At 42.3% G+C, this 27976-nt stretch overlaps 1 long non-coding RNA gene and 1 pseudogene across 8 annotated transcripts in view; one reads left to right on the top strand and one right to left on the bottom strand.

Annotated features, from left to right (window-relative positions):
* Positions 1 to 27976, bottom strand: part of LOC147334029 (uncharacterized) — a 111742-nt gene that overhangs the window by 4848 nt on the left and 78918 nt on the right. For 5 of the 7 annotated variants that reach the window (XR_015128436.1, XR_015128446.1, XR_015128437.1 and 2 more), the window contains exon 1: positions 643 to 864. The exons of the other annotated variants lie outside the window; for them this stretch is intronic. This is a non-coding gene — a long non-coding RNA (uncharacterized LOC147334029). Of the gene's footprint in view, positions 1 to 642; positions 865 to 27976 lie in introns of those variants that run through there. 7 annotated transcript variants of the gene reach the window in all.
* On the top strand, positions 8 to 21293 carry LOC147334033 (uncharacterized; annotated as a pseudogene). Its single transcript, XR_015128403.1, has 3 exons — positions 8 to 305; positions 17231 to 17320; positions 17774 to 21293. The product of XR_015128403.1 is annotated as an uncharacterized LOC147334033 (transcript).

The raw sequence follows: 27976 nt of genomic DNA, 5'->3' as shown, positions 1-27976 counted from the left end.
CTGAGTCACGTGACCGCACAGTAACATATCACCACAGAGCCAGGAAAAGGGGGCGGAGAAAGTGTGTGTAGGAGAGGAGTCGAGCAGAGAGAGATGAAACGGGAGTAAAGTAGTAAACTTACAGCAACATATACCACTACCAACGTTTGGATCGATATCTGCATCGATCTGCACACCCTTGTCTCCTGGATCCTAGCTGAGATCAGCGTGAACCACGTGGGTCTCTGCTCCCTAATCTGTTTCCTGTTTGGAAAGACTTCCAGCTTCATCGCGGATTTTTTCTCGGTTTGTGAGCTCATCTAAAGGTAAGCACCGAGCTAACTTTAATGCAGGTTCAGTTTATGTTAATTTTAGCTCTGTTGAGAATAATAGATTGCTTGGTATACACTGGAGTTAGACAGACTGTAGAGTTTGTGATTGCTTGTGTAACCCCACTCAGTCTCCAGATCTACTGGCGTTTAGATCAAGTGGCGTTGGTTGAACAGATGTGTGGCAGTCTTGCGTTTCAGGAGCTGCTACCGACAAACCAGCAAAAAAAACGCCAAATGTGTCATCTGTGACACTTGTGAGGTTATCTCAAACACACTCCGTCAGTCTTGATGCTGTTGAACAACAAAATGTTTAAAAATGTGGCGAGTTTACCTGGTGATATCCTCATGCGCGACGCGATCGCGAAAACAGCAAACAAGTAACACCACGCCGTTGTTGTTCACAGGACACAAAGAGTAAACGATCGGGAGACTCTTGTCGTCGTTATCGTTCCCCTCGCACGGTTTATTTCTCCGAATTCAGCGTTTTTGCTTCACAACTACAGCGTGCTGTTTACTTTGTGCACTAACATGGACTCGAGTCAACCAGCGCCACCTCTGGCCAAGTGCCACAGCCTACAGCCAGATCAACCTGTGACACGCATCTGCAGCACGTTTGAATTCGTGTCATGCACATTTGTACCTTTCAATTGTGTCTGTTTGTGCGTCATGCAAATAAACCTTTGAAAAGAATGAAATGATATCATATATTCCTTATTGGCCTACATTTGTACAAAATTCCAAATTATATACACAAAGTCATAGAAATCACCACTCCAATTGGTCATCATGATTTTGATATTCTCTTTTTCCATAACAATGAAATACACCTTGGACAAATATGACACATCAATATTTCATTAGTGTTGTAACATCACATGTCGCTAGCATAGTCTGTCTGTGTCTTTTCCCTGAAAATGAATATTTCCAGCCAATATAGGCAATCCATCAACATGGCTGGAGTTATATACAGTCTGTATAAGTGTGGTTAATCTAATGAAGATTTGTAAGGAGACGGCAGTTACTGTGAATTCACAGCAGTTACACAGTGATTAGTAATAAACAGCCAGTGAGAGTGAGTGGATATGACTGTTCCCACCACTAACACATGACCATAGCCCACTACTAGATTAACTTGTGACACATCTGCACCTGCTGCTATGATCACAGTGAGTAGAGGCTGAGTGGCTGCACTTACCCCTGGTACATCCAAATCTGCCCACAAACATGTTGAAAGATGCAATGCCAGCAATGTGGATTGTCAACACTAAAAACAATCAGTAAGCAAAGACAACAGGGATCACTTTTTTCTGTTTATTTAGCACCCACAACATTTGTAGTCGCCTTCTGCACAAGGGAAGTCCACACACACCGTGTGGTACCACTTTCCACAGAAGGTGCAATCTGCAAGATTGAATGAGATTGTCAGAGTCATTGTCTGGCTGTTTATTACTAATCACCTGCTGTACATTCACAGTAACTGCCATCTCCTTACAAATGTTTATTAGATTGACCACACTTATGCAGACTGTATATCACAACCAACTCTAACATGTTTGTTTGCAGAGGGCAGACACAGACAGACTACGCTAACGACATGTGATGTTACAACACTGGTGAAATATTAGTGTGTTCACGACATTTTTCGTATGGGCAAAAGTATTGATATCAGGATGGTGATTCTTATGTGTATGTCATTTAGCATTTTGTACAAATGTAGGCTGATAATAAATACATGATATCATTTCATTCTTTCCAAAGGTTTATTTGCATGACGCACAAACAGACACAATTGAAAGGTACAAATGTGCATGACACGAATTCAAATGTGTTGCAGATGTATGTCACAAGTTGATCTGGCTGTAGGCTGTGGCACTTGGCCAGAGGTGGCGCTGGTTGACTCGACTCCATGTTAGTGCACAAAGTAAACAGCACGCTGTAGTTGTGAAGCAAAAACGCTGAAACCGGAGAAATAAAACGTGCGAGGGGAACGATGACGACGACAAGAGTCTCCCGATCGTTTACTCTTTGTGTCCTGTGAACAACAACGGCGTGGTGTTACTTGTTTGCTGTTTTCGCGATCGCGTCGCGCATGAGGATATCACCAGGTGAACTCGCCACATTTTTAAACATTTTGTTGTTCAACAGCATCAAGACTGACGGAGTGTGTTTGAGATAACCTCACAAGTGTCACAGGTGACACATTTGGCGTTTTTTTGCTGGTTTGTCGGTAGCAGCTCCTGAAACGCAAGACTGCCACACATCTGTTCGACTAACGCCACTTGATCTAAACGCCAGTTGATCTAAACGCCAGTTGAGTAGATCTAAACGCCAGTAGATCTAAACGCCAGTAGATCTAAACGCCAGTAGATCTAAACGCCAGTAGATCTAAACGCCAGTTGAGTAGATCTAAACGCCAGTTGAGTAGATCTAAACGCCAGTAGATCTAAACGCCAGTAGATCTAAACGCCAGTAGATCTAAACGCCAGTAGATCTAAACGCCAGTTGATCTAAACGCCAGTTGAGTAGATCTAAACGCCAGTAGATCTAAACGCCAGTAGATCTAAACGCCAGTAGATCTGGAACTCATAGAGTTGTATGAGTAAATGGGTAGAGCTCAGGTGTGGTTTATTCCACTTTTGTGGGTCTCTGCAATAACATGGGACATGAATAACCATGGGTTTCCAGCAACAGGATTCCGCCCAAACACAGCAAAAGCTTCATTGCTACTAACGGATAAGCTAATGATCGTATAGTGGAACTCTTAGTTTTCTTAAAATAAATAAAAACCAAATATTGATTGAAAAAATAAAATGGCAACAAAACTTATTACGGAAAATAAAATAAAAATATTACTGCATTGTGGTTTAGGTAAAAAAAAGAGAAATTAATTCACTTAAATGCACATTCATGTGAAAATAAATAAACTTCCAGACACTATCGAAATAGTCACCTATGGAGTCACACTGGAAATGATCTTTACTGCTGTGATCAGTGTGGGAAACCATTTATAACAGATGCACAGTTACAACTAGAGATGGTCCGATCCGATATTGGGTATCGGTATCGGTCCGATACTGACCTAAATAACTGGATCGGATATCGGAGAAAAATAAAAAATGTAATCCGATCCATTAAATATCACGAAAGCACCTCACAAAACTTGCAACACGCCGTAACTCACCTCAGAACGTTAGCACGTCGGAGCAGTATGCATCACGTGATAGAGCGGCTGTGGCATGCGGGACCTGTCGGTGGTCTGGATAGCATGTGGAGCTTCGCTAGCAACCCGGCATTTCATCTCCGACAAAGTTATCCCCGAGAGAAGTAAAGCAAGTGTGTAAGTCCATCTCTGAATGTAAAGCATTCCTGCGTTAAGCTTAACAACTGATATATGGAGCGACTGCCTCTCTCTCTCTCTTGCTGCTACTTCAATCATGAAACTGCTTAACGATCAGCTGATCGGCTTTTCTGTCGCGAGTCCGTCTGTCTTGTTTGTTTTTGGCCCACTTTGCACCAGAAAGAGGAAACCAACGGCTGAACAACAGCAGCACGTTAAAGCTTGATCAGCTGTTGTTAGAATTTATTTAATATTACTTTCTACTCGAGGATCTTTTTCTACGTAGCTGACGGCTGGTAACTGTGCAGGGGCGGATCTAGCAAAGTTTAGCCAGGGGGGCCGATGGGGCATGAACAGGGAAAAGGGGACACAAAGACATACTTTTCTTTCTTATTCTCATTTAAAATGTCGAGCTTTTAATAAATAATTATCTGACACCCAAAGTTTTAATTTGATGTAAAATGAATAGAAGTCAATTAATGTATATAGTGACTATTAAGTCTAATATATATACCCTAGTAAGCTATAGTACTTTTTCCTTTGGGAAGGTACCATCTGTGCCGTCTGCAATTTTGTTGAAGAAAGATGTTGAATCTATTTAATATTTCTTGAAAAATAATTGATTTCTGTGCATTTTTTTTCACACTGCATCAAATTAAGGTTGATTACGTTGATTAAGCATCATGAGGTGGAGCGTGAGGGGTGGTTCCCTATTTTTTATTTATTTATTTTTGTTGTTGCTGGGAGTTGGAACCCTATTAGTTAGGTTGCTTAATATTTACGCTAAGTACGCTTTAAAATACCAGAATAGGGAGGATGGTGTAGGTTTAAGTTTATTAGATTGATCAGTATTGCTGAACTATGAAACTTTTTTTTTTTTGCATACAGGTATAACAGAATAGCTTAAGTGTAGTTGTTGTTTTAAACTTGAGTATGAACTTATACAAAATGCAGCAAGATATTTAAAAAACAATTTTGTTGATTAAAAAAACACTATATCGGATTCATATCGGTATCGGCAGATATCCAAATTTATGATATCGGTATCGGTATTGGACATAAAAAAGTGGTATCGTGCCATCTCTAGTTACAACAACACATGTTTAGCCACACTGAGGAGAGACCTTATGTAACCGGTTTCTGCTTCATCCCGCTGCAACAGTTCGGCCCAAACAGACTCCTCAACTCTGCGTTGTGTTGTGTTTTTAAGAAGACAAGGAGTCTCTGATCGATCGTTGCCACTTTATTTCCTGAATGGAAACAACGGTGTTGTATCAGTGCAAATGGCTCGCCACACACCACTCCGCACAGCACACTACGGCAGAACATCTCATTAGCATTCCGCTTTAGCATACAGTTTCACACATTAATAAACAAATGAAAAGTACATAAAACTGGTGTTGGACATGTGTCCACTAGGCACTTATTACACTCGGTGCCCATCAGCTAATCAAACATGTTTTATGTGTCTGTACTACTTAGCTATATCGTGTGCGGAACAATACAACTCACCTCTCGTATGGCTACAGCAGACTGGCAGCGATTACTGCAGCCAGCCTCACCTAACCAGCCACACCAAGAGGGGGGCGCTGCTTCCCCATTACACTGATATTTGTGGCAAGTGGAATAATACCACATAAACACTGTTACACTTACAAATGTGACCTGTGTGAGAAGACTTTTAAATCTCCACATCCCCTGAAAAAACACCAACAGATCCACACCAGAAAGTAACTCTACAAGTGCAGTTACTGTGAGGATGTATTGATTTTTTTATCTTGTAATTGTAACCTGAGTCTTTGGAACAAGTGTCAAAGCCAAAATTTCCTTTCATGTACAATAGTAAATGGAACAATGCTGCCATCTACTGGGCAAAACCTAATAAGCAGTATTTCTTAAACAGAATTAGCCTGCAGCTCAACCAAATACATGTTTCAAAATACACATACGTGCAATAACATGAGACATGAATAACCATGGGTTTCCAGCAACAGGATTCCGCCCAAACTATCAAGAAAAGTTTCAAATTATTAGACAAGACAGTCTCCTCTAGCTATTAGCCGCTAGCTCAGCGTGTCCATTTTTCCTACCGTCTAACCCATTAATTGCAAAACAAGATCATAACACTGAAATCTACTCAGATGCTACTGTATGGGCAGTTCATGCTGTTAATGCACTGTCATGTTAACCTCAATGAGGATCTTCAAATATGTTTTAAACTCATGTTCAGTCAGGGCGGACTGAGGAAGAACTTACCACAGCAAAAGCTTCATTGCTACTGTCACTACCCGATCTGTTAAGATGTTAAGAATAATAAGTATCTCTTAAAATGTTTCCGATAATGAAACATTTAATATAATGTAGACAAAAACAAAAAAATTAAAAGAGAGTTACGGATTAGGACTCCCCGATCCTTACTGCGCATGTGCAAAGTCGGACCGTACAAATCGGGTCTACCCAATCCATACCGCACATGTGCAGGGGTTTTCTTCTTCTTCTGTTCGTTTAATGGCAGTTTACTCCCCAGTGTTCGAGGATACTGCCACCTGCTGACCGAGCGAATGAACCCTATTGTAAACTGAATTAGCGTCATTACAAACGTGTGTTAAATTTGATTTACTGATAGTCGAGTGTGTTTATGCTTGTCTGTGTGGAGAGGATTGATTGGACTAGTGGTGATGATGTCCGCTATCACTGTCAATTGTCAGTAAACACATCATCTGGCTGATGAATCTTCACGTGACACATTACAAAGTCTGTATTATTAACTCTGTAATTAGGCGCCATTCTTCTTATTTTACGGCGCTGTTGTTTAATCGGGGGACGCTCTCTGTTGAGGAGAAAAGCATGAATTTGTTTGTTTGTTTGTTTGTTTCTTACGTTTTTCAGAGACAGGGCTGAAACACTTAGGAATCAGATTACTCCCTCCTCAAGCTGTTCATTAGACTACTCGGCTGCTTTGCCTGCTGGTGCTGATAAACTGTTCTCTGACTTCAAGGTTATTTCTCTGTCTGGATTAACTAAGGTTGTAAAAGCAGCTCAATGTACAACCTGTTCTTTGGATCCTCTACCAGCCTGGGCTATAAAGGAACTGTGGTCAGTATTAGGACCCTACATTCTGTTTCTTTTAAATACTTCATTGACAACTGGAGTCTTCCCTGAATGTTTTAAATCAGCTGTGGTAGTGCCAATCTTGAACAAGCCTGGACTGGATGTTGACATGGTCGCAAACTATAGACCCATCTCACATCTGTCTTTTTTATCTAAAGTCTTTGAAAAAGTGGTTTTTAAGCAGCTCACTGAGCATTTGTCAACAAGCAATCTGTTTGAACCATTTCAGTCTGCTTTTAGACCAAATCACTCCACAGAAACAGCTTTAGTCAAAGTGGTAAATGATCTGCTGGTAAATGCAGACAACGATCGCACTTCAGTTCTAGTACTGCTGGATCTGCGTTTGACACTGTGAATCACTGCATTTTATTGGATAGGCTTGAACATTTTATTGGAGTTACAGGAAATGTTTTATCGTGGCTGAGATCTTACCTGTCTGGGAGATCTCAGTCTGTTAGTTTTAAAAATGATCTCTCCGAGACCTGTGCAGTGAGGCACGGGGTCCCTCAGGGCTCTGTACTTGGACCATTGCTGTTTTCCATGTACCTGCTGCCTCTTGGTGTTCTTTTACGTTCTTTTAATGTAACCTTTCATTGTTACGCTGATGACCTGTAGCTTTATGTTCCTTTAACCATTGGAAATTGTGCTGAAGTCTCTAAACTAGAATCTTGTCTATCTGCAATTAAGGGCTGGTTATTGGATAATTTCTTGCTCCTAAATACTGATAAAACAGAGTTGATGGTCATTGGGCCACACAAATTTAAGCACTTGTCCCAAAATTTCATCTTGAGAATTGATGACAGTGTCATAAATTGCAGGGACAAGGTAAAAAAATTGGGCGTATGGTTCGACATGGTGCTCTCTTTCGAGTCTCATGTAAAAGAGATAACAAAGACCGGCTTTTATCATTTGAGGAACATAGCCAGAATCAGACAAGTTTTGTCAAGCGACACTGCAGAGGTCCTTATCCATGCATTTGTGTCCTCACGTATTGATTATTGTAACGCTCTTCTTTCTGGGCTACCAAAGAAAAGTTTTAGAGGTCTACAGATGGTGCAAAATGCAGCTGCTTGCATTTTAACAAGGACAGGGAAATTTGAGCACATTAGCCCTGTACTGAACTCTCTGCATTGGCTACCTTGTCAGGTTCGAGCAGATTTTAAGGTCCTGCTACTCACCTACAAGGCTTTAAACGGATTGGCACCTACATACCTCTCCGACCTTTTACATCTTTATGTTCCATCCCGTGCTCTCCAATCCCAGGACTCTGGCCTTCTAAAGGTTCCTAGAGCCAGAAAATCAAATCAAATCAAATCAAATCACTTTTATTGTCACATCACATGTGCAGGCACACTGGCACAGCACATGCGAGTGAAATTCTTGTGTGCGAGCCCCACAAGCAGATAAAAAAGAAAAAAGACAATTGGAGAGCGTGCTTTTTCTTTTCATGCCCCGTTTCTGTGGAACAACCTCCCTCAAGATATCCGGCAGGCATGCTCTGTGGAGGTTTTTAAAACTAAGCTGAAGACACATTTGTTCACCCCATCTTACATGTCTTAATTCTATTGCTTTTAGTTTTAAATTTTTTTACTGTGTTTAACTTGTATTGTGTCTTTTACCTGTATTGCTATGTATCACTTTTATTTTACTTATCTTTTTAGTTTTAAATAGTTGTACAGCACTTTGTTTGAAAGCGCTTTATAAATAAAGTTATTATTATTATTATTATTATTATTATTATTATTATTGTATACGGATTATCCATTGTTTAAATGTTCCGGTAGTGAAAAGTAGGCACAGCTGTTGAGAAATGCTAGGAGCTAACTGGGCGCTAACCGTATCATTCAAATATCATCATCATCATCATCATCATCATCATCATCATCATCATTTATTTATTTATTTATTTATTTATTTATTTATTTATTCATATAGCACTTTAAAAACACACCTGGTAGACCAAAGTGCTGTACAATACTAATATGCACATAGTAATAAAACCAGACATAGCAATAAAGTTAAAAAAAACAATAAAAATGTCAGTTACCCACAGAGTTAAAAGCCAGGGAATAAAAATAGGTTTTTAATAAAGACTTAAAAACTGGCACTGATGCATCCTGTCTAATATGGAGAGGAAGGTTATTCCAAAGCATCGGCGTGGCAACAGAGAACGCTCGGTCTCCTCTAAGTTTCAGCCGTGACTTTGGGACCGAAAGCAGCAACTGCTCAGGTGACCGAAGGGAACGAGTGGGGATGTGGGGCTTCAACAAGTCAGACAAATAAACAGGTACCAGACCATTTAGAGATTTAAAAGCCAATAAAAGGACTTTAAAACGGATCCTGAATTCAATAGGAAGCCAGTGTAAAGAGGCCAAAATCGGAGAGATGTGATCAAATTTTCTTCTGCCAGTTAAAAATCGTGCCGCAGCATTTTGCACTAATTGCAAGCGTGACAAAGTGCCCTGCCCAACCCCTGTTAAAAGAGAATTACAATAATCTAAACGTGAGGTAATAAAGGCATGAATAACACTTTCCAAGTCACGCTTGGAAAGAAAGGGCTTAACCTTTGATAAACGTCTGAGGTGATAAAATGCTGATTTTACCACCCCGTTTACATGGTCATCAAAGGTGAGTGCAGAATCAATTTTAACTCCGAGATTTGTGATCGAACTCTTTAGTTGGGAAGTCAAAGCTGCAAGATCAACATCCAGAGTATGAGAAGAACGATTTGGGCCAAATAAAATTGCTTCAGTCTTCCGATCATTAAAATTTAAAAAGTTTTTTGCCATCCATGCTTTGACATCAGTAAGGCAGTCAAGCAGAGGTCCAGTTGGGAGACTATCAGAATGACTAAAAGGTAAGTAGAGCTGGCAGTCATCTGCGTATAGATGGATTGGCACTTTATGCTTTCGGAAAATCGCACCAAGAGGCAAGAGGTACAATGAAAACAGTAACGGCCCAAGAATAGATCCCTGTGGCCCACCCCAAAGCAGAGGGGCCACAGAGGATGAAGCCGACCCCAACTTAACACAAAAGGTCCTATTTAAAAGATAGGACTTTAACCACAAAAGTGCCGAACCAGAAATTCCCACACAGTGCTGTAGGCGGGAGATCAGCAAATTGTGATCCACAGTGTCAAATGCAGCGGTCATGTCCAACAAGACCAGCACTGCATATTTACCACGGTCTGTCGCTATCAGGATGTCATTCATAACTTTTACGAGGGCTGTCTCCATGCTGTGGAATGGCTTAAAGCCGGACTGAAAGATTTCTGACAATTTAGAGTCATTCAAGTAGTCCATCAACTGAGTATAAACAATCCTTTCCAGAATCTTACTAAGAAAGGGAAGCTTAGAGATGGGTCTAAAATTTGATATGACTGAACTGTCTAAGCCCGGTTTCTTAAGTAAAGGATGTATGACTGCATGCTTAAATTCCCTAGGTACTTGACCAGACAAAAGACTAGTATTAATAATGTTCAGAATATGTGGTCCGATGATAGGAAATACCTTTTTAAGAAAACAGGGAGGAACAACGTCATTTGGAGAGCCACACGGTTTAGCATTCAACACAAGTTTCTCTAAATCAGATAAAACAATTGGTAGAAAAGCAGAGAACAAACTTGAGCAAGAACCATGCATGGCTGGGTCAGCAATAGGTAGAGTCAGAGGTCTCAAACTAGCAACCTTATCCACAAAATAATTAAGAAACTTATTGCACATAACTGCAGAAGAGTGCAAAAGAATATAGCCTTCCGGATTAAGTACAGAATTTATAGTGTTATATATAACACGAGGGTTATGCGAGCTGGCAGCAATAAGTTCAGAAAAATAGGAGTGCTTGGCAGCCTTTACTGCTCTCTGATAGACTTTCCAGCTAGTCTTAAGAGCTTCCATAGAGACACACAGCCTATCTTTTTTCCACCGTCTTTCACATCTTCTACATTCTTTTCTAGCGGCTCTGGTAAAATCAGTTAGCCAAGGACTAGCCTTTGGCTTGCATTGTCTGAATATAAAAGGAGCGACAGCGTTGAGGACAGATTTACAAGCAGAATCCAAACAAGAAACTAATCCATCTGAGGTGGACAACTCAGGAGGATAAGAAATAAATTGGTCAAACAATATGGAAAACCGCTCGGCAGTATCTGAGCCAAAAGCACGATAACATCGAGCAGGTACAGCACGCTTAAGAACAGGATTAAAAAGAACAATATCACATAAAATAGGCATATGGTCAGAGAACACCGCATCCTCGGCAAGTATGTTTTGGACAGATAAACCATGTGATAAAACCAAGTCCAGTGTGTGACCGCGTTCTTGAGTGGCACCTTCAACAGACTGAACAAAGTTAAAAGAGTTCACTAAGTCCAGAAAGTCCTTAGCCAGGGGCTTCCCCGGGCAGCAGACGTGTATATTAAAATCACCAAGTAAAAGGATCTGGTCATACCGTGATGCACAGTCAGCAAGAAACTCTGAGAACTCGGATAAAAACTCCTTGTTATATTTTGGGGGCCGATAAACAATTGCACACAACAGTGAAGACGAGTGGCCCAGTTCACACAAACAGAGTTCAAAACTGGTGTGGCGTGTTGATGGGGATAGGTGCTTAAAGTCAAGATGTGCCTTAAAAACAACAGCTAACCCTCCACCGCGACCAGAAACTCTCGGAACACTAAAAAAGGCACAGCCAGCCGGCAGTAATTCAGAAAAGGCACTTAACTCACCGGGTGGAATCCAAGTTTCAGTCAAGCAAAGAAAATCCAGTGCATGGGAAGCGAAAAATTCCTTCAAAATGAATGTCTTATTTGCCACCGATCTGGCGTTAATTAATCCCAACCTGAGAGGAATTGGCTCGGGAGCTTCCGAGGCAGCAACAACCAGATCCACAGGTCGGAGGTTTGTTTGGTCCACTCCACGCCAACGCAGATGTCGGAGAGGAGAGGGTTTTGCAGAACCCTTCTTGAGAGATCCCACAACAGGAACCAAGCAGGAGTCCACCGGGTCCAAAGCACGCAACGGCACCAAGAGTCGCGGGCAGGATCGACAAATTGAGCGAAGCTCATGAGGAAAACAAGAGATCCTGGGTCTCAGTTTGACAAGGCGACCTCCACATATATTGAATGTCGCAATGTTGGCAAAGAGAGGAAGTGACGTAACATTTGCGCATGCGGGGTACCAATCGGGTTTCCGGTACAGATCGGGTAGTGACAGCTACTAATTGATAAGCTTAGGGAAAACCAGTTTACCAGTAGCAGACCTCCGCTGTGGATTTTCAAAATAAAAGTTTCAACATCAAATCTATCAAAATAAACCCATGGTTGCAATCCCAAGTTTAACAGGAATTTAACAACAACAAAACCATATTCATTCTTTTACATCGTTACACTTGCAACATCTTAATATGGCGGTTGCTAGGGGGAAAGAATACATACAGAAAAATAGTCTTTGAATATGAACAAAAGGATCGGCTGCAGGGCAGGAGAACAACCAACCCCCACCCTCAGGACATGAAGCCACAGGTACAAGCGTGGGGGAGGGCAATCAGCCTTTAGAATAGGACTTCATAGGATGATCTCCAGATGCACATGTATTTTATTTTCTTCCAGCGCAAATAAAGACGTCTGATTTTGGAAGTAAAAATAGCTTGATCGCTACCATCAAAAATCCGTGAAGTCGGCGAAGTGTGTTCACAGTTTATTGTGAACATGTTGAAAGAGTGAGAGACTGTTTGCAGAAAAACACCAACTGCTGAGGATGCTGAGCTAATGATACACACACACACACACACACACACACACACACACACACACACACACACACACACACACACACACACTGTTACGTCCCCTGGCTGGTCTAGGGGGTTGAAGGGACGAACATAAAGGTGGATAGAGAAGGAGGAGCCAAGATGGTAATTTTAGAAGGTTTGTTTAATACTGGTGATGGGATCAGACTGAGGTATAACGTCAGGGAGAGCCAAGGCCAACATAACAAACGAAACATCCCTGATGTTGAAATAAAAGAACCTTACCTAACTCCAAAGAAACAAGATATACAACCTATAACTAGAGCAGGGCGATATGGCCAAAAATATTTATCACGATATATATTTGAAAATTTGCGATAACGATATAACCGACGATATAATTGATGCGAGACAAAATACAACTCCACAACATTACTAGCGCAAAAAGACAACCTTCCATTTATTTTCACTTAAACAAGAAGCTGGTTTTTATGTACATTAAAGCTTTATAAAAATGTAACAGTGCAAATGCAAATTCCTTGCTGAAAGTTTAACCAAAAGGCATTTCCAGTAGAAATGGGCTGACATATCCTGAGCATAACCATGTATAATATCCACTGAAGTTAAAAAGAGGTGCTTTGCAACATTAAACTGCAGTGTGCAGTACGCATTTTTCGGACCATAAGGTGCACGGGATTATAAGGCACATTAAGCGAAACAAAGCAGTCAGATAAATCAAACTTTATTAAACTCATTCTTCTTGCTTCCTCCACTTCTGTACCATTGATTCATTAATGTTGAATTCTCTGGCAGCTGCTCTATTCCCATGTTGTTGCAGTATAGTAATGACTAACCTCGTATTGTGGATGGATTATCTCAGTTGTTCACCTGACTGAAGTTTGGTCCGTTTACAGCATCCTGCCATGCGATTGCATTTGTTTCTAACCATGAAGAACCTTCACGTTAACTTTTATAAGTGGAAAAGTGTTAGTGTTCGTCCTCCAGCTTCACTGTTTATGTTATGCTAACATAGCTGTGTCGCTAGCGATCACGTAGCACATCATTATATACCAGCTAGCCCAACTTCAGTAACCCTACAAACGTCACTGCTGTTTAGTTTCCTGTCTTCATTTATGTTGGAAGTGATAGCAGAGCTGTACGTTTGATTTTTTTCAGAAATCTCTCAGTCAGAACATGCAATATCATGCTTAGGTAACTAGCGAAACTAGCGAGCTAACTTCCGCTAGCTTCCTGCTAACTTCTAACTCCGTTAAATGTAATAACTTTTGTTTTCATGGATGCCTGGAAGTTAAACTTTATAGTTACACCTGGTAAAGCAGCAATGCTGATCGTTTTATTAAAGATGAAAGAATTTAGACAGTTTTTAACTCTAAGTGATGCTGCAGTGTTGTTTGACCTGAAGTATACGGAGTTTAGGACCCAGATTACTCCCAGATTTAAGAGCATCTTAGTCCGACAAATACGACAATAACAACGGCCGCTTGCATGTTCTGCAAAAAAATGTGCTTTGTTGTGTATCTGACGGACAAACACCAAACCAGTTCCACATCACGGAAGTTGCACCATTTTTACAAACCAATTCTGGTTCATCTGTTTCACTCAACAATCGGCCATGTGCGTATGAAAACAAAGGCACTGCGCATGCGCGTTTTACTCCCATTCTATCGCGATATTTAATTTTCCTATCGTTGCCTAACATTATACCGGTATTACCGTGAACGGTATAATATGGCCCAGCCCTACCTATAACCATAACCTACCTAACAACACATAAACAGGAGAAAACAGGGTGTCAAAACAAAAGGCAGCTCTCCCCTACAAGCAGTCTGAACATAAAACAACAATGCTCACACAAAATACAAAGGCATGCAAGCCTGTACAAGTATGGCAACCAAAATGGCCAGAGGCCACAGAAGCACAGCTCCACAGGCCTTAAATAGTGCTCTGCTGATTACCAATTAGCCGGACTCTGCGCAACATCCAATCAGGACAGAGGAGGTGGAGCCTGGACAAAACAAAGGGTTAATAGGGAGAAGAGACATCCTCCTGGGGGATGTAACACCCCCACCCAGAAAAACAAACGTATAAGTTTGTTAACCTTACACCATCACATTCTTGAGAGGGCATCGGCCACAATATTTTCACATCCTCTCTTATGCTTTATTTCAATGTTGTAGTTTTGTGAAATTAAAGCCCACCTCATCAATCGTTGATTGATATACATACGAGAGAGGAACACGAGAGGATTGGGATCAGTGAAGACCTCTACAGGTTGGGAAGTAGATCCCACATACACGTCAAAATGCTGAAGAGCCAAAAGCATGGCCAGAGTCTCCTTTTCAATTGTCGAGTACCGCCTTTGATGAGTATCGAACTTCTTGCCAAAGAAGCAGACAGGGTGACTCACTCCTTGTCCATCATCCTGAAGAAGAACAGCTCCAGCCCCCACCTCACTGGCATCCACTTCAAGCTTGAAAGGTTTAAAAAAGTCTGGAGCGACAAGAACAGGTGAACTCGACAGAAGACCTTTTGCACATTCAAAAGCATGTTGACACTCAGGACTCCAAATGAATGGTACCTTTGGGCTGCACGGGTTAGTCAGTGGTGTTACGACTTGAGAAAAATTCCTACAGAAACACCTGTAGTAACCAACCATCCCCAGGAATCTGCGCAGCTCACGGCGTGTTGTTGGCACAGGAAAGTTGAGGATGGCATTAACCTTTGCACTGATAGGGAGAACCTTGCCCTGCCCAACTTCCTTTCCAAGGTAGGTCACTGTAGCCTTACCAAACTCGCATTTAGCCAAGTTGAGGGTCAAGGAAGCATCAGCTAAACGCTTGAACATGGTGGTTAAAGTGTCGACATGCTCTGACCAGTTGGAAGAATAGATGACCACATCATCAAGATAAACATTACAGTTCGCCACACCAGATAATACAGTTGACATTAACCTCTGAAAGGTAGCAGGAGCATTTCTCATTCCAAATGCCATGACTGTATATTGTAAAAAGTGATCAGGTGTTACGAAAGCTGAGATTTCTGATGCTCTTTCTGTCAGAGGTACTTGCCAATAACCTTTAAGATGGTCAAGCTTACTCACATAAGCAGCAGATCCGACGCTGTCAATACAGTCCTCAATACGGGGCAGTGGGAAGGAATCAGGTACTGTTACTGCATTTACCTTGCGGAAATCTGTGCAAAAGCGAGGTGTTCCATCTGATTTTGGCGTAACCAGGCACGGAGAACTCCATGGACTATAGCTTGGGATAGCCAATCCATGCTTCAGAAGGTAGTCTACTTCTGTGTTCATCATTTCCCTTTTTGCCATATTCACACGGTAAGCATGCTGCTTAATAGGCACTGCATTCCCAACATCAATGTCGTGCTCTATTACAGTAGTACGGGAAGGCGTGTCCCCAAAGAGTGTTAAATGAATGTTGACGAGCCTTTCAATGTCCAACTGGGCGACCGTGGCTCAGGGGGTTGGGAATCGCATCTGTAACCGGAAGGTCGCCGGTTCGATCCCCGGGCTCTCTGTCCTAGTCGTTGTGTCGTTGTGTGCAAGACACTTTACCCTACCGCCTACTGGTGTTGGCCAGAGGGGCCGATGGCGCGATATGGCAGCCTCGCTTCTGTCAGTCTGCCCCAGGGCAGCTGTGGCTACAAGTGTAGCTTGCATCCACCAGTGTGTGAATGGGAGAGTGAATGAATAGTGGTAGTGTAAAGCGCTTTGGGTGCCTTGAAAAGCGCTATATAAATCCAATCCATTATTATTATTATTATTAACTGTTGCTCACGGGTCAAGTGGGACAGATATATAGACAACTGGGACAGTACCTCAGAATTAAGCATTCTGGCATTCTGGTAGCTGGCATCACAAAGTTTGAGCCCATCTTCATCTAAACTCGACCTCAATCCTGAGGAGGAGTTCAACAAGAGAGTTTCTGGAGATGAGATTTGCTCTGACGGAGATGCCACAGGCTTATCTGCGGTGCCACAGAAAGAGTCAGCTCTAGAATGAAAGGATTTAAGCATATTGAGATGGCACAAGCGTGTTTTACGCTTCCTATCTGGTGTTTTAATCACATAGTCAGTGTCATTTACTTTCTTATCCACCTGGTATGGTCCACAGAAGCAGGCAGACAATGCAGAGCTAGCAGTTGGTAGAAGAACCAAAACCTTGTCACCTGGATTGAAAGATCGAGGATTGAAAGATCTTATCATACCAACTCTTCATCTTCCCCTGAGCAGAGGAGAGGGCTTCTGCAGCTGCCAACCTGGCCTTATGGAGGCACTCTCTGAACTGTGAAACATAATCCAGAACATTAGTTTTCACAACATGGTCTGTTGACAAGAACTGTTCTTTCAACAACTTCAAAGGTCCCCGAACAGAATGACCAAACACTAGTTCATTTGGGCTAAATCCAAGGGACTCTTGCTTAGCTTCGCGCATGGCAAACACCATCAGGGGTACTCCCTCATCCCACTCTTTTCCAGTATCCAAGCAGTATTTCTGCAACGTTGCCTTGAGTGTCTGATGCCAGCGCTCTAATGCTCCTTGAGACTCAGGATGGTATGCACTTGACACAACATGCTTAATCCCCAGAGTCTGCATGACCTGCTTGAAAAGTTTAGACAGAAAGTTAGTTCCTTGGTCTGTCTGGACTACTTACGGTGTTTGTATATTTTTGTGTGTGTGTCCCAGCTGAGTAACAGGATTCTGGTGGAGCGGCAGAGGAACAATTTTGGACTCAGCTCAGCCACTACAGAGGAAACAATGACTTCAACACAAAAGGTGAGAAAAGTATCACAGTTACACGGTTATTGAAACTGTGTGTTCAGCTGGTTGGTTTTTAAAAACATGTTAACAGCAGCTTTATCTTTTCCATCCTGTGCTCCTCCATATATACAGACTCTACATTCACAACCAAAAACCACTGAAGTTAGAAGAAAATGCAAAGATTATATTTTATAAGCACACATTGAAACAACAAGATCATCAGTTGAACTTGCAATTTCTTATGCGTAAAAGAGTTTCTCTGCTGATTGATATTTCTTCAATAATGTCATTTTCATTACAACTCTCATTGTAGCACATCATTGTAATGTGATACTGTCACCAGAAGGTGGTGGTAACACACCTACAATGTGTTTGTTGACATGTTTGATTCCACCAATGGAGGGAGTTTCAGTTTGTTCCACGACTGCATTTCACTCACTGCCTCTGTTTGTATCTCTGTCACTGCAGGACGAACATGGAGCGAGAAGTCAGCGCTCTCAGGAGGCCGACAAACCTCACAGAAGAAAGGGAGAGAAAACCTACAGCTGTGATGAGTGTGGGAAGGATTTTACCCGGGCTGGAGACTTAAAAACTCACCAACTCATCCACAGTGGAGTTAAACCTTACAACTGTGACTTGTGTGGAAAGTCTTTTACCCGGGCTGGAGGCTTAAAAAGACACCAACTCATCCACAGTGGAGTTAAACCTTACAGCTGTGACTTGTGTGGAAAGTCTTTTACCCTGGCTGGAAGCTTAAAAACACATCAACTCATCCACAGTGGAGTTAAACCGTATAGCTGTGACTTGTGTGGAAAGTCTTTTACCGAGGCTGGATCCTTAAAAACACACCAACTCATCCACAGTGGATTTAAACCTTACAGCTGTGACTTGTGTGGAAAGTCTTTTACCCAGTCTGGAAGCTTAAAAAGACACCAACTCATCCACAGTGGAGTTAAATCATATAGCTGTGACTTGTGTGGAAAGTCTTTTACCCTGGCTGGAAGCTTAAAAACACACCAGCTCATCCACAGTGGAGTTAAACCGTATAGCTGTGACTTGTGTGGAAAGTCTTTTACCGAGGCTGGATCCTTAAAAACACACCAACTCATCCACAGTGGATTTAAACCATACAGCTGTGACTTGTGTAGAAAGTCTTTTACCCAGTCTGGAAGCTTAAAAAGACACCAACTCATCCACAGTGGAGTTAAATCATATAGCTGTGACTTGTGTGGAAAGTCATATACCCTGGCTGGAAGCTTAAAAACACACCAACTCATCCACAGTGGAGTTAAAGCACACAGCTGTGACTTGTGTGGAAAGTCTTTTACCCAGGCTAGAGAATTAAAAACACACAGACTCGTTCACAGTGGATTTAAAGCGTACAACTGTCACTTGTGTGGAAAGTCTTTTACCCACGCTCAAAACTTTAAAACACACCAACTCATCCACAGTGGAGTTAAACCTTACAGCTGCAACTTGTGTGGAAAGTCTTTTACCCAACGCAAAGGCTTAAAATTACACCATATCATGCACAGTGGAGTTAAAGCACACAGCTGTGATTTGTGTGGTAAAGCTTTTGCTCGAAATGACGGTTTACAGAGGCATCTAGTTACCCACTCTGGAATTAAGGCGTACAGCTGCGACTTTTGTGGAAAAAGGTTCAGAGACAAACAGTACCGAAATAGTCACCTACGGAGTCACACTGGAAATGATCTTTACCGCTGTGATCAGTGTGGGAAACCATTTATAACAGATGCACAGTTACAACAACACATGTTTAGCCACACTGAGGAGAGACCTTACAAATGTGACCTGTGTGAGAAGACTTTTAAATCTCCACATCCCTTGAAAAAACACCAACAGATCCACACCAGAAAGTAACTCTACAAGTGCAGTTACTGTGAGGATGTATTGATTTTTTTTTATCTTGTAGTTGTAACCTGAGTCTTTGGAACAAGTGTCATGAATAAACTTATGGAATTATGCTGAATGAACAGTTTGGCAAAATGAAGAATCATTTTCGCTCAGTAAGCTGAGTGTTATAATGTAAAGAGTAAAATGTAATTGGACGTTGGCAAGGATGCTCTTTATTTCAGGCGACATTCAGGATAAAAACGTTGAAGCAATTCCCCGACTTACAATGTCTTTGTTTAGAAGTGGAGCAAAGCACATGGATCCATTTCTCAACCCTGTCGTCACTGTGGTGGTGGGAAAGAGTTTCTCTTTGACCTTTGTGGAAAAACCTCCAATCACAAACGGGACCTAAAAGCACATCAACGTAGACACACTGGAGGCAAAATGAACTACTGCAAAGAATGTGGGAGAGGCTTCCACACACCAAATACTATAAAAATACATGACCTCTTCCACAGTGTGGTCAAAAAGCACATCTGTGACCAGTGTGGGTCATCCTTCACCACTGAACATGAGCTCAATGAAAAAGCATAAGGGAATCCACACAGGAGAGACACCATACAAGTGCAGACACAGTGACAAAAGCTTCTCACAATCAGGTCATCGTAACAAACATGAACGTACACACATGGAAGTGAACTTCAGCTGTGACCAGTGTGACAAGAGCTTCAGGAATCTCAGTTCATACTCCGAACACAAACAATCCCACACTGTAAATAAACTGTTTCACTGTTACCAATGTGCAAAAACATTCACTTCATTATCAAACATCAGCCTGATCATGCAGGACTGAAATCACTGGATCACAATGAATCTGAAGAGAGAGAAAGATCCTCTTCTGGTTTCAGGCTCAGACTTAAAAACCTTGAGATCAGGCTCCACAGAGTTCAGATGGAATCTCCTGTAAAGAGTGTCAGCTGATGTCACACTTGGATCTGATGAGGTAGCTCTGATTTCTGGACCTGCAGTGAATAATTCTGAATGTTACATTTAGGAAGCTGCATGTATAGATATGCATATCAAGTTTATGTTTTTTCCTTTGAGGGATTTGAATTCTCTAAAATGTTATCCCTGTTACATTTTAATCTTTGTTCCCTTAGGACACAGTAGTCTTTAGTAGTTGTACTTGTTACTGTATTATTAAAGTTATAGGAATTTCTTTTTCACCAAACAGATAATGTATCAAAATTGCAGATATGGTTTTATATATCAATTTCTTTTAATTTAGCTTTCTTAGTTTTTCCAAAATTAACTTCTTTTTTTAATGTATTAATTTAATGTGTTACCTCAGTTAAATTTCAATTCTTCATTCATATTTATCTTTTGCTGTTGTAAAATCTTCTCTTAAATCATTTTCTCCCCAAACTGCAAATAATTACACAGCTGTTGCTCTTAAAACTACCAAAATGAACTAAATCTGTCCACCAGCTTTGAAACAACACCTGCTGTGACTTTATGTCCTGAAAAAAGAAACTCAAGCTAAACTGGTTTTGGGCTGTACTTCCATGTAATACCAGTTTGTACCAGAGGATGGAGCAGTAAGTCAGTGTAACCTTTATTCAATTAGGCAAAGACCACAATCTTATTCACAGTGGCAGCAAAGAAATGTTGAAAGTTAAAAACAGCAGCACACATCAGCACCATTTTAAAGATCACAGGTGACTACTTTTACTTAATTCAAATTCTGTTAAACCTCTAATTTTTTGCTCCTCCTTTCACTTTAGTGTATTTAGTCCTTGAAGTCCACATGTTGTTTTTTTAATGAATTTTGATCCACGTGTTTGCAGCTGTTTTCTTGTTGATTTGAAGTTTGTATTATGAAATCCTGATACTGTTAAAGCATTAGTTATATTTGATGAAGTCTGTGTAGAGTTTATCTTATTAAACAGTTTGGTGGGAAAAATAAAGAAATGGTCTCAGAACAAGTAGTTTGAGCCATTATTTCCGATTCAAACTAATTTAACTGTTTTCAGTGGTACATGTGGAGGTTTATCACAGGAGGCGACTTGGCTGTTCTCCACTCACACTGAAAAAGGATCCTACAGCTCATTAAAAACTCTAAAATGACCTTCAAGGAAAATATGTTTGATTTTCCTTAAAAACGTGCTGTTGGCATGAAGTTTTCAGACAGTGTTTTTAAGAGTCATTGTGGTTAACATCTCACACATTCCAATAAAGCAGATGTTCCTGCACTGCAACAGTGGTTTGCAGCTGCGTTCTCCTCCCCTGCTCGTCTACAGGACTCTCATGGAGCACCACTTTGAAACTTTGTAACTCTCTCTCTGCAAAATACAATATATAAAGACCAATGCTGGGCAATTAATTATATAGTTACTTCTTCAAAAAAGTTACTGAGTATTGCAAACAACAAAGATTTTTGCAGCTGTTTACCTAAAAATGCTGCTAAGGCATTTTTTAAACAAACATTTAAACTATTTACAGAACAATCAGGTGTTTTGCATCAAATCTGATGCAATCTAACCTAACCCTACCCCTAACCATAAGCATAACTTTGAGAAGTATTCCGGATGGGTGAGAGAAAAAGTGGATTCTGCTTTGGTGTTGTGCACATGCACCGCATCTGTGCAGAAACATTGGGAAGGATGTTTTTTGAGGTAGGATGGATTCCCAGAACACCGTCACTCCTAAAACTTCCTCCCGTTTCTTAACAACTAAATGCCATGTTTTGATTGGTCGACATGGTGCATTTTTTGACCAATGGGAAAGGGTGGGGGTGTTTTGGTTTTGTCTTTGCTCACAGGCAGTGAGTGCTTTAGAGAGTTTTCCTTATAAAACGCTGTTTTTTACTGTTTCTTCCCGCAGTATTCTGGAAGAAAACCAAACATTGTTCTAATCCCATACTGGAGCAGCCAGTCACTTACTGACTAAGACTGCAAAATAGAATTGTTAACGTATTTACTTTAATTTCAATTCAGGTTAGAATTTTATTTTGTGTGCAACACAGATTTTTTTCTGCACAGAGACCATGCCAGCAGTGTGCAATTGAGCACACGCGCAGTTTAGAGGGAACATTGGTGATGATTATCAGAAAGTGAACAAGGTCTCATGGTTTGATGCTTGTCCTGTTAGGTTTTGTATTGTTCATTGCCATTTATGCTTAGAAATATTTAACCATATATGCTTAGAAGTATATAATCATTTGTAGATTGAAAGAATGTCTCATCCTAGGAGGTCTGTAACAACTCTCTGTAGCATAAGATCACACACCTCCTAGGAGAGGTCGTATCTTCTCTTGCTGATATATGGTTTAGCAAACACACGTATATTTCTTTAAGTATAAGAGCCTTTTGTTCAGATGGAGCCCTAGACTCCTGGCACCAGCCTTTGGGGAGTCTTCACAGGGTCACATCTTGACCTCACACAAATCACACAAATCACACACAAATCACACACACACACACACACACACACACACACACACACACACACACACACAGTATTCTTTGTTCACATGTATACCTATGTAAGATGTTATATGTTAATGACCCTATGCATATTCATGTAACCACAATAAAAGGAGTGCTATGGGGGACCTGGCTGAGAGTCTGACAGAGGTCAAGTGGTGGAACGACACTTGGCTCCAGGCAGGACTCCCTCATGCATGAGTAACATGAAGAACTTTGCCTACTCGTGTCTTGCTTTGCTGTGTAATTATATTGTCTTCAACGTTCCAGCGGATGGGTTCAAGCTACAAACCTATCATGTCCAATGCCTGGGTTGACCTGGACTGGTTAAGCACTGCTTGTTTTTTTTATGATGCTGGATTTAACCAACGCTTACTGGCAGATTCCCTTGTCTGCAGAGTCCAAAGACAAAAATGGCCTTCTCCACTCTGTATGGTTCGTACCAATTCGTCACACTTCCGTTTGTCTTATTTGAAGCCTCGGCCATTTTTCAGCACCTCATGAAGCGGTAGCTTCTTCCCCAAATTGCATATGCTGTTTCCTGCCTGGATGATGTTATTGTGGTACCCCTGTGAGGGAATGGCCACATTAATATCATTTTGTGTAAAACATTTGTACTATGGGACATTTTTTATTACTATATGTATTTATATTCGGTTTCTTTAAAATAATCGAAACATTTTCTGTGAGACATTTCACCAACTCCCTTAGCGTGGCATTTTCAGCAGCGAGCGTTTCCACCTGCTGCTGGCTGAACTCCAGGGATTCTCGCAAGCATTTAAATTCCTGGTGAAGAATCTCCACCAAGGACAGCCTTGCGTCGAAACTGGACAATCGTTGGTCGATTGACTCCAGTATGTCGGCAATAGCTTTGCCGGCTGGCGATGTTGTGCCGGGGGAGTCTGCCGGGCGAAGTCTTTTCGACAACGGCGTCTCAGATTTGGCCGGGGAAGCTGCACTCTGGGCCTTCTTCATCACGAGATCCTGAAAGCACTGATCAATATAATCTTGGAGAGCCTCTAAACTCTCCCCGTGTTTCTCCAGGGTATTGGAGATTATTTAGACAAATATTGTTAGTTATAAGACAATTGATAAGTATATTTGGTAATACTGAAGTTTAAAGGAATTTGTTCAAATCTAAACTACCATTTGCTTTTATTTTCCGCCAAAATCTCCGGCGTCTGACGTCAGTTACAACATGAGTCGCTTACCTTGTCCGTGATGGTGATTTTTCTTTTGCAAACAACTCATGAGAATTTCAAGCTGTTTTTAACACTCCGACACTGGTCTCTCAATCTTCCGTTGGAGAGCTGCGAGTTTCTCCATGATGTTATTAACCTTCAGTTCCGTGGTCTTGTCATTCTTCTTTTGCTCAAAGAGCAAATTCTGAGACCTCACGACCAATGTTCCCTCTAAGCTGCGCACGTGTGCAATTGCGCACTGCTGGCATGGTCTCTGCGCACAAAAAATCTGCATTGCGCACAAGAAAAAATCTAACCTGAATTGAAATTAAAATGAATACTTTAACAGTTCTGTTTTACAGTGTTAGTCAGTGAGTGACTGGCTGCTCCCGTATGGGATTAAAACGATGCCACCTTATCCCATAGTCCAGCCAATGATGCGATTCACATTTGTATATACGCAGCTAATCAACGTCGTTGACAGGCTATGACAGTAGTGATGTGTCACGAGCGAGCGAAACGGCTCTTAGAGCCGGATCTTTTACGTGAACGACGTGAGCCGGCTCCTTATCGCGAGCCGTGGGGGATTTTCTTCTTTCTCTCACCCTCTCTCTCGCACTTTTTTTCCGCTTCACTCCACATGCGAGCCTTGTGCTTGCGCTGGGAAGAGGGGGGAGGGGCGGTAGTTACACTCGCAGTAGCACAGGAACAGAGCAGGAGGGAGAGACAGAGAAAGAGAGCCAGGGACAACAGCATCACATTACAAAAAAATCAGAAAGGGTTTTATTGCCAAATGTTGAGCGGGTTTACAACATTAGGAAATTGCTGCGGTGCTTCAGTGCAAACATACTGTCATAAATTACGCTTAAATAGACATGAAAAAATAAATAAATAAAAATAAGAATAAGAATTAAAAGTGCTAAGTAGATAGATATATACATGAGTGCAGGTGGTGATCAGTGCCAAACATGGAATGATGCAGTGAACACAGCGTAGGGTCATGTGTTAGTGGTGGGAACAGTCATACGGTTATTGTTCATGTGTTCAACAGCAGAGGGGAAGAAACTGTTCTTATGGCGAGAGGTTCTGGTGCGAATGGACCGGAGCCTCCTGCCTGAGGGGAGCAGGTCAAACAGACTGTGTCCAGGGTGAGAAGGGTCAGCTGAGATCCGAGCTGCACGCCCCAGTGTCCTGGAGGTGTACAGGTCCTGCAGAGATGGGAGTCTGCAGCCAATCACCTTCTCAGCAGAGCGCACAACACGCTGCAGTCTCTGTTTGTCCCTGATAGTGGCTCCAGCGTACCACACGGTGATGGAGGAGGTGAGGATGGACTCGATGATTGCAGTGTAGAATTGCATCATCGTCCGTGTTGGCAGGTTGAATTTCTTCAGCTTCCTCAGGAAGTACATCCTCTGCTGGGCTTTCTTAATGATGGAGGTGATGGTGGGCTCCCACTTCAGGTCCTGGGTGATGGTGGTACCCAGGAAGCGGAATGAGTCCACAGAGGTGATGGGGGTGTCAGTCAGGATGATGGGGGGGAGTGGAGCTGTGTGCTTCCTGAAGTCCACAATAATCTCCACTGTCTTCTGGGCATTCAGCACCAGGTTGTTGTGGCTGCACCAGGACACCAGACGTTCAACCTCCCTCCTGTAGGCAGACTCATCCCCGTCCGAGATGAGTCCAATAACGGTGGTGTCATCTGCAAACTTGATTAGCTTGACAGACTGGTGGGTGGAGGTGCAGCAGTTAGTATACAGGGAGAAGAGCAGAGGAGAAAGAACACAGCCCTGAGGGGAGCCGGTGCTGATGGTCCGGGAGTCCGAGACATTCTTTCCCAGCCTCACATGCTGTTTCCTGTCCGTCAGGAAGTCAGTGATCCACCGGCAGATGGGATCAGGCACATTCATCTGGGAAAGCTTGCCTCGGAGATGGTCTGGAAGGATGGTGTTGAAGGCAGAGCTGAAGTCCACAAACAGGATCCTGGCGTAGGTTCCTGGGGAGTCCAGATGCTGCAGGATGAAGTGTAGGGCCATGTTGATGGCGTCATCTACAGACCTGTTGGCTCTGTATGCAAACTGCAGGGGGTCCAGGAGGGGGGCCGTGAGGGTCTTGAGATAGGAGAGAACCAGGCGCTCAAAAGACTTCATGACCACAGATGTCAGAGCCACGGGTCTGTAGTCATTTAGTCCAGTGATCCTAGGTTTCTTGGGGACAGGGATTATGGTAGAGGACTTGAAGCAGGCAGGCACATGACATGCCTGCAGTGAGGAGTTGAAAATGCCAGAAAACACTGGGGCCAGCTCGTTTGCACAGTGTCAGAGAGTGGCAGGAGACACACCGTTCGCCTACAGATCCACAGAGGATGCCATCGCCCACGTCCTACACACCACTCTCAGCCATGTGGACAAGAAACAGGGTAACTATGTGCGAATGCTGTTTGTTGATTACAGTTCAGCGTTTAACACAATAGTGCCCTGCAGACTGTTCACAAAGCTGAGGGATCTGGGACTTAACAGCTGTCTGTGTGCATGGGTGTTGGACTTCCTCACTGGCAGAACTCAGGTGGTGAGGGTGGGCAGGTGCTTCTCCAACAGCATCACCATCAACACAGTAGCACCTCAGGGATGTGTCCTCTCGCCACTGCTCTACTCCCTCTACACTTCAGACTGTGTGGCCACCCATGGCTCCAACACCATTGTGAAGTTTGCTGACGACACAGTGGTGTTGGGTGCCATCTCCAACAACGATGAAGCGGCCTACATGGATGAAGTGAAGAATCTGGCATCGTGGTGCCAGGACAACCACCTCCAGCTGAACGTCAGCAAGACCAAGGAGCTGGTGGTGGACTTCAGAAGGGGTCAGCACAGAGACTACAAGCCCATTATCATCAATGGAGCTCCAGTGGGGAGGGTGCAGTCCTTCAAGTATCTTGGTGTCCACATCTCCTCAGACCTGACATGGGCTGCCCACATTCAGGTCCAGACCAAAAAGGCTAGGCAGCGCCTGTATCACCTACGACAACTGAGGAAGTTCAGGGTCTCTCCAAAGATCCTCAGGATTTTCTATACAGGCGCTGTGGAGAGCATCCTCACACAGAACATGACATCGTGGTTTGGGAACAGCTGTGTGAAGGACCAAAAAGCTCTCCAGAGAGTGATCCGTACAGCAGAACGCTGCTGCAGGATTGCTCTCCCCCCGCTTCAGGACACCTACACCAGGAGATGCCGGACTAGAGCAGCGCAGATACTGAAGGACCCGTCCCATCCTGGCAACAAACTGTTCCAACTTCTGCAATCTGGTAGAAGGTTCCGCATCTTCCGGGCAAGGACAGAGAGACTCAAGAGGAGCTTCTATCCCCAAGCCATCCGTGCCCTAAACACACACACCCGCCCTGTCACATCATCTATAATTGACTGAGACAGGACTCTCTTCCAGACACTAAACCAAGGCACAATGTACATTTCAATTCCTTTAATTTTAAATATGCTTATACTGTCTATCCTGTAAAATAGTCAGATGTCTATTCATATTCACATTCACCCAATGTATATACTACATATATATATATATATATATATATATATATATATATATATATATATATATATATATATATATATATATATGTTTTTCCTCTACCCCCCCCCCCCCCCCCCCACACACACACACACACACACACACACACAATTTTTTTGCACATGTCGAGGAGTGTGTCAGGCTACATTTCACTGTGTGTTATACTTATATAACACACGTATAACTATGCATGTGACAAATAAAGAACCTTGAACCTTGAAGAAGTGTATGAGGCAAAAATTCCACCTCAGTGGGTCACTGGTGACCTGAGCTGTGTACTAGGAAGACATGTCGACATCCAGAATGTGTCTGAATTCATTTTCACTGACATTGGCAAGCACTATAATTAGTCAGGTGATGATAAAATGATGATTGTTCATCTATAAAGAACATTAAAAACAGTAAATGCAACACAGATTAAGTGCTGATTAAGATTAAATACAAAAACTAGATTCAAACCTAGTCTATGTACAAATTGAATTTGAGGTCAGCAATTACAGTGAGTGTGTCCTGTTGTAGGATCAGAAATTAATATTTATGGAACAATACGACTGTTGTAAAATGTTTTTGCTGCT

This window comes from Aulonocara sp. 'chitande type north' Nkhata Bay, linkage group LG3 (assembly GCF_057382095.1).
Source record: "Aulonocara sp. 'chitande type north' Nkhata Bay isolate Kocher_YH1m ecotype deep benthic linkage group LG3, A_spYH_male_GT1.1, whole genome shotgun sequence".
NCBI classification, from domain to species: Eukaryota; Metazoa; Chordata; class Actinopteri; order Cichliformes; family Cichlidae; genus Aulonocara; species Aulonocara sp. 'chitande type north' Nkhata Bay.
The sequence above is the reverse complement of the archived record's forward strand: the minus strand, read 5'-3'. Positions and strand labels throughout refer to the sequence as shown.